Source organism: Malania oleifera, chromosome 8, assembly GCF_029873635.1.
Source record: "Malania oleifera isolate guangnan ecotype guangnan chromosome 8, ASM2987363v1, whole genome shotgun sequence".
NCBI lineage: Eukaryota > Viridiplantae > Streptophyta > Magnoliopsida > Santalales > Ximeniaceae > Malania > Malania oleifera.
Window position 1 is genome coordinate 21,329,916 of NC_080424.1, and position 7,979 is coordinate 21,337,894.

Here is a 7,979-nt window from a genome sequence, read left to right on the forward strand (position 1 = left end):
GCGTTGATAAATTCAATCATGTGATCGGAAGTCTGGCAGTCTCCAACTACATCACTTTTACTGATGAAGAAATTCCGCCAGAAGGCCAGGGGCACAACAAGGCGCTGCATATATCCACCAAATGTAAGGATCATATGATGTCTTGAGTCTTGATAGATAATGGGTCATCCCTCAATGTTATGCCAATGACTACACTGCAGAGGTTACCCATTGATCCTTCTTATGTGACACCCAACAATTTGGTGGTGCGTGCCGTCGATGGAACACGAAGAGAGTCCGTAGGGTCGCTTGACATCCCTATTCAGATTGGACCCGTAACCTTCGATATCACTTTTCAAGTCATGGATATTACACCTTCATACAGTTGTCTCTTGGGAAGGCCTTGGATACATAATACTGGGGCAGTTCCCTCCTCTTTGCATCAGCGAGTGAAATTTGTGGTAGGGGATAACCTGGTATGTGTTTACGGAGAAACCGATATAATGGTTACTAAACCTTCTTACACTCCCTATGTGGAAGCAGCTGAAGAAGCCCACGAAGATTCATTCCGAGCATTTGAGATCATCAACGTCATTACTATAATGGAGGGATCTTTTATCCCTCAACCTCGGATCTCTTCTTCCATGCGTATGGTGGCTACTGAAATGATTAAATCAGGGTTTTGCCCAGGAAAAGGGTTGGGGAAGTATCTCCAGGGCATCGCAATGCCATTGTTACTAGAAGGCATGAATGAGAGATACGGCATCGGATATACTCCTACTTTAGCTGACCATAAGAAGAAGGCAGAAGAGAAAAGAATACTCCGAATCGAAAGGCGCATAGGAAGAGTAAGTACCAAATGGGGGGTAGAAGTCCCACCAATAAATCAGACCTTTCGAAAGGGCAATCAAGTCACTCTTGAGGAAGAAATGAAACAGATGAGCATATTGACCTTGGAATCAGGGGACCACATGAATGACTCAAGTAGATGGATCTACCCATTGACCACAGGAACAAAAATTCAAAACTGGACATCTTTTGATTACCCAATTCACTTCATGTAATAGCTTTTGCTCATTTTGCTTTCTTTTTGTAATCCGTGGACATTATTGCCTCGGACCGTTTGTCTTTTTCATCAAATAAAACCAGTATGCATTTCTTTCGCATTTATTGGGTCATTTGTCAAAGAATTGTTTACCTTTGTTTATGCAGGGATAGGGAAAATAATCATACCAGTATTCAGGAGCCAGAAATTGATGTTAACTTTGAAAACTTAATCCTAGAAGCTGAAATAGAAGAGGAGACTGACTTATCACCTGAAATGCAAAGAATGTTGAAATCAGATGAAAAACCAACTTTAACCAGTAGTGACCCCACGGTCACAATAAATTTGGGGACTAATGAGGAATCAAAAGAAGTAAAAATTGGGGCACTGTTGGGAGGAAAATAAAGATGCGAAATGATAAACCTTCTGAAGGAATACCAAGATGTTTTCGCATGGTCATATCAGGACATGCCGGGATTGGATACGGACTTAGTAACACATAAAATACCCATTTACCCAGATAGCAAACCGGTAAAACAGAAACTGAGGAGAATGCGCCCAGATATGTTGATCAAAATAAAAGAAGAGGTACAGAAGCAGTTTGAGGCTGGTTTTTTAGAAGTAGCCAAATATCCAGAGTGGATGGCCAATGTAGTTCCAATAATGAAGAAAAATGGAAAAGTGAGAGTGTGTGTTGACTATCGAGACTTGAATAAAGCTAGCCCTAAAGATAATTTCCCACTTCCACACATAGATGTGCTGGTAGACAATACGATGGGACATGCCCTGTTTTCATTCATGGATGGGTTTTCTGGATATAATCAAATTAAGATGGCCCCAGAAGATAAAGAGAAGACCACGTTTATCACCTTATGGGGGACCTTTTGCTACAAGGTTATGCCCTTTGGTTTAAAGAATGCAGGGGCAACCTATCAGAGAGCCATGGTAGCATTATTCCATGACTTGATGCATAAGGAGATAGAAGTATATGTGGACGACATGATTGTTAAGTCTCGAGATGAGTATAGCCATGTGATGAACTTAAGGAAGCTATTTAAAAGGCTACGAAAATGTCAACTGAAATTAAATCCAGAAAAATGTACATTCGGAGCTTCTTCAGGAAAATTGTTGGGATTTATCGTAAGTGAGAAAGGGATTGAAGTAGACCCAGATAAAATAAAAGCTATTCGAGAAATGCCTAGTCCCAAAACCGAAAAAGAAGTCAGGAGTTTCCTAGGCCAATTGAACTACATAGCTCGATTTATATCTCAATTGACTGCTACTTGTGAGCCCAAATTTAAGCTGCTAAAGAAGGATAACCCCGAAAAATGGAGTGAAGAATGTCAGAAAGCTTTTGAGAAAATAAAAGAATATCTATTGAACCCTCCAGTTTTGGTTCCCCCTGTACCTGGAAGGCCTCTTATATTGTACTTAGTAGTATCAGAGAATTCCATGGGGTGTGTGTTAGGACAACACGATGAGTCTGGAAGAAAGGAGCGCGCCATCTATTATTTAAGCAAAAAGTTCACGGAATACGAATCTAGGTACTCTAACCTGGAGAAGACGTGTTGCGCTTTGGTGTGGGTGGTTAGTAGATTAAGGCAATACACGCTGTATTACACAACATGGCTGATTTCTAAAATGGATCCGATTAAGTATGTTTTCGAGAAACATGCAGTAACAGGACGGATGGCTCGTTGGCAAATGCTATTGACTGAATATGATATTACATATGTGACGAGAAAAGCCATCAAAGGGAGCATTATAGCAGAATATTTGGCTGATAGGGCTGTTAATGATTACCAATCCATGGAGTTTGACTTCCCGGATCAAGATATTGATTCAATTGATCAAGAAAAGGAAGGTAATGTTGGGTGGATGATGCTATTTGATGGGGCAACCAACGTATGGGGGCATGGAATAGGGGCTGTACTCATATCACCAGAGGGTAAATATTACCCAGTCATAGCCAAACTCACCTTTCCGTGTACTAATAATATAGCTGAGTATGAAGCGTGCGTATTGGGCTTACAGGCGGCTATTGACCGAGGCATTAAAAAATTGATTGTAAAAGGAGATTCTGCTTTGGTAATTTATCAGTTGACTGGAAAGTGGGAAACCCGGGATTCCAAATTAATACCATATCAGGAGTTCATTCTGGAAATGATGCAGGAATTCGATACTATCAGTTTTTCGCATTTACCGAGAGAGAGTAACTTAATCCCTGATGCGCTAGCAACATTGGCGGCTTTATTTAAGGTTGAGTCCGGAATAGAGATTGAACCCATTCAAATAAGGATGCATAGGGAGCCTGCATATTGTATAATGACGGAAGAAGCCGATGGGAAGCCATGGTTTCATGATATCAAAACATACATTCAATGGAAGGAGTATCCCATAGGAGCCTCTAATAATGACCGAAAGACAATTCGGAGGCTAGCTATGAGATTCTTCTTAGATGGGGAGATATTGTATAAAAGGAACCATGATATGACCCTCCTACGGTGCGTGGAGTTGCAAGAGGCCAGACAAATCATACAGGAAGTACACGACGGCGTTTGTGGGACCCATGCGAGAGGACACTCGTTGGCCCGAAAAGTCCTAAGGAGTGGATACTATTGGATAACCATGGAACGGGATTGCATAGAGTATGTTCGAAGGTGCCATAAGTGTCAAATCTATGGAGATCGCATACAAGTCCCACCCACTCAACTCCGGGTTTTATCTGCACCTTGGCCTTTCTCAGCATGGGGCATGGATGTGATCGAACCGATAACCCCGAAGGCCAGTAATGGGCATCGATTCATTTTCGTGGCCATTGACTACTTCACAAAATGGGTAGAAGCAGCATCATACTCTAATGTCACTCAAAATGTAATCAATCGTTTTATCAGGAGAGAATTAATTTGCAGGTATGGGATCCCAGAAAGGATAATATCAGACAATGCTAAAAACTTGAACAACGAGGTCATGATAAAATTATGCAGTCAGTTCAAGGTCAAGCATCATAATTCAGCCCCCTATCGACCTCAAATGAATGGAGCAGTGGAAGCAGCCAATAAGAACATCAAGAGCATCTTGGAAAAAATGACAAAGACCTATAGAGATTGGCATGAGAAGTTACCTTTCGCTTTATTGGCCTATCGAACCACTGTTCGAACATCTACAGGGGCTACCCCTTTCTCTTTGGTATACGGAATGGAGGCCGTAATTCCAATAGAAGTTGAGATTCCATCGTTACGAGTATTAAAAGAAGCAGAGTTAACCGAAGCAGAATGGGTGCAATCTAGGTATGACCAGTTGAATCTAATTGAAGAAAAAAGATTGACAGCTATAGTTCATGGGCAGTTATACCAAAGGAGAACGATGAGAGCTTTTAACAAGAAAGTGCGTATTCGACGGTTTCAAAAAGGAGATCTAGTTTTGAAAAAGATTTTACCAATTCATAATGACCCCCGAGGTAAGTGGACCCCAAATTATGAAGGGCCGTATGTGGTAAAGAAAGCATTTTCAGGAGGTGCCTTATTATTATCAGACATGGATGGAGCCGATCTGGTGCACCCTATAAACTCAAATGCGGTAAAGAAATATTTTTCTTAGAAACCCTATAAACTCTCAAGGAAATTCAATAAGATGACGATTTGCTTCATAAATCTAATGACTGTGCATTATTCATGTTTTGATCAAATGATAGATGGCCATCGTTGGCCGATCTGCTTTCCTATAAAGAGCCAAATAACAATTTACCATTTGATAACCAAATTGGGCCTAAATGATAAACCAGTATTTTTTTCAAAAGTCTGTTTACAAAATTTAACCTGGGTATGGGTCCTTTAGGGTCTGGCAAGTCATATGAGACAACAATTGGCTACTCGAAATGATGGCAGGCCATCTTTTTGCTACCCAAAAGAAACAAAAAGAGATCCCTTGCAAGCCCTTCTTGAGCCTGGAAAATTCAATTTTTGATTAACCCGTCAAAGGATCACACCCCACACTGGGGCAATTTCAAAGGATTAGTCCCAAATGAAGTCCAAACAAAAATGACCGAATCCCTTCATGAAAGAGAAAAACAAAAGGGAGCAGCAAAAGCAAATGGAAAAAGAAGAAAAGAGAAAGAAAATAAGGGACATACTACGCATGTGATCTTTGACCAAGTTGCCCTTAATGAAAGTGCTGATTTTGAGCCTTATTTAACTCTTTCTTTCTTTAACCCGTACCCCTAGCCTATATTACAGTCCAAATAAAAGACCTGACCAGATTGATATACATTGTTGTCTCTAATGATTTGTCAGACTCAATGATTGAGTCTGAACTACGTAATGACCTGATCCTGAAAAGGTACGTAGGCAGCTTGTTCAAAAGACAAGTTCGGTCAAAGCCAAAACAAAGTGCCTCAACTTAAACTGGGGCAGAGAATGTCATTATGGGTTGGGATTTTTGAGCCATAGTTTCCCTCTTCTTCAGAAAACCTATATCCCTAAGCCTACATTTCATCCCGAGTCTTAAAGACCATCTTGAGATCAAAACGTGAACTGAACCTGAGGCAATAGTTTAACTTGACAATTACAGGGGTTCACAACAGAATAAGGCGAAAGGAGGGAGAAATGTTTGGGGTCATCAACGAAAAGGAAAAAAATCAGTCAAAGGAGAATTAAGCTTGACAACTTAACATTCATGTGCTTCGACTTTTTGAATACTGGTATAAAGTTTTCCCTTTGAACTGACATTTAAGCCTGGTAAACTAGTCGTCTTGCATATATGATCTTTTGATGTAGCAAAGGGATGCTACAATTACATGGTTGGATATTTCTCAAAAAAAAAAAAACCTTTTGCGTAGTCTCAAGAATAGGGTAATCAAAAGAGTTCCCTAGTATGCTTCAGGCATGATCAGCAAATATGACTAAGAGCTTTGGAAATGTGGAGGCAGGATCCGGAGAGGTTGTGACCTTCATATGAAACTGAGAGCTTTTACTGATGCATTTGCAATGAGGCAATTGTAGTGCCAAAGCTTGTCAGATGTCTCCCTATTCAATTGCATTAAGCAAACAGGGTTAATATTGGTTGTAGATCCATTCAACTGAGGCAAATTTTTAGCCAAGTCAATCCATGATCAGGTGAATTAAGAAAATTGAGCCAAAATCAGTTGCAGATGTGGCAAGTATCAAAAACATGGCCAGATGAAAGATGAGGTTATTGATCACAGAGGCACTAGGGGAAAAGATTCAGGCATTTCCTTCATTCATTACCATACATTTCATGCATTGCATAAAAACATGTAGCAACATATCCCCATGTTCTGGCACCATAGTAGACAATATACATGCACTGCTGCATTCCAGTCATACTCCTCTTGTCATGCATCTCTTTTGATCATTATCCAAACAACCTTTGTCTCACTAATGTTTGAGCTGTTATTGCATACACTATAGCTCGGGTTCCTACACCCGATGCAAGTCACCCCTCGTGAACTATAGCTCGGGTTCCTACACCCGGTGCAAGTCACCTTTTGTGAACTATAGCTCGGGTTCCTACACCCGGTGCAAGTCACCTTTTGTGAACTATAGCTCGGGTTCCTACACCCAGTGCAAGTCACCCTTCCGTGAGCTATAGCTCGGGTTCCTACACCCGGTGCAAGTCACCCTTCGTGAACTATAGCTCGGGTTCCTACACCCGGTGCAAGTCACCCTTCCTTGAACTATAGCTCGGGTTCCTACACCCGGTGCAAGTCACCCCTCGTGAACTATAGCTCAGGTTCCTACACCCGGTGTAAGTCACCTTTGGTAAACTATAGCTCGGGTTCCTACACCCGGTGCAAGTCACCCTTCCGTGAACTATAGCTCGGGTTCCTACACCCGGTGCAAGTCACCCTTCGTGAACTATAGCTCGTGTTCCTACACTCGGTGCAAGTCACCCTTCTGTGGACTATAGCTCGGGTTCCTACACCCGGTGCAAGTCACCCTTCGTGAACTATAGCTCGGGTTCCTACACGCGGTGCAAGTCACCATCCGTGAACTATAGCTCGGGTTCCTACACCCGCTGCAAGTCACCCTTCGTGAACTATAGCTCGGGTTTCTACACCCGGTGCAAGTCACCATCCATGAACTATAGCTCGGGTTCCTACACCCGGTGCAAGTCACCTCTCATGAACTATAGCTCGGGTTCCTACACCCGGTGCAAGTCATTTCTCATGAACTATAGCTCGGATTCCTACACCCAGTGCAAGTCCCCATCCTTGAACTGTAGCTCGGGTTCCTACACTCGACGCAAGTCATTCTCATGCTCTCTCAAGCATACTTGCAATTTGGTTTTCACAAGTCATTTTGGTCTCTTTGTTACATTGGGCCCGGTCCAAAATCAGCGTCTTTTATCTTTGCAGGCTTGTTGCTACAAATAACGTAGGAGAGTTCCTACTTTTACTTTGAAGCGACGAAACCTACAAAGAGGGGCAGCTGTAGACACCCCATTTTTACCCAGGCCCAATATATTTATCATTATTATTATTATTTTATTAGTATTTTTATTATTTTATTTATTCTTATTATTATTATTATTAGTATTATTGTTATTACTTTTATTTTTACTTCTATTTAAATTATTTATTATTATTATTATTATTATTATTTATTTATTTTTCATCATTATTAACATTTTTTTTAACTTTTATTATTATTAGTATTTTTATCTTTATTATTACTATTATTATTATTATTATTATTATTATTATTGTTATTATTTTGTTATCATTATTATTTTTAGTATCTTTATTATCATTATTATTATTACTATTATTTATTTATCTTGTTATTATTATTATTATTATTATTAGTTATTTTTGTCATTACTATTATATATATTATTACCATAAAATATGAAGAGAATAAAAATGAAAAAGGAAAGGAGAAGAAGGAATTTTTAGGGTTGAAATTTTATAAAAGGGGACGCTGCACAAGGCTGC

General features: G+C 40.2%; 1 pseudogene; it reads left to right on the plus strand.

The window, feature by feature from the left end:
- The first annotated feature begins 185 nt into the window (after window positions 1-185).
- On the plus strand, window positions 186-4,624 carry LOC131162602 (uncharacterized; annotated as a pseudogene).
- The last annotated feature ends 3,355 nt before the right edge of the window (window positions 4,625-7,979 follow it).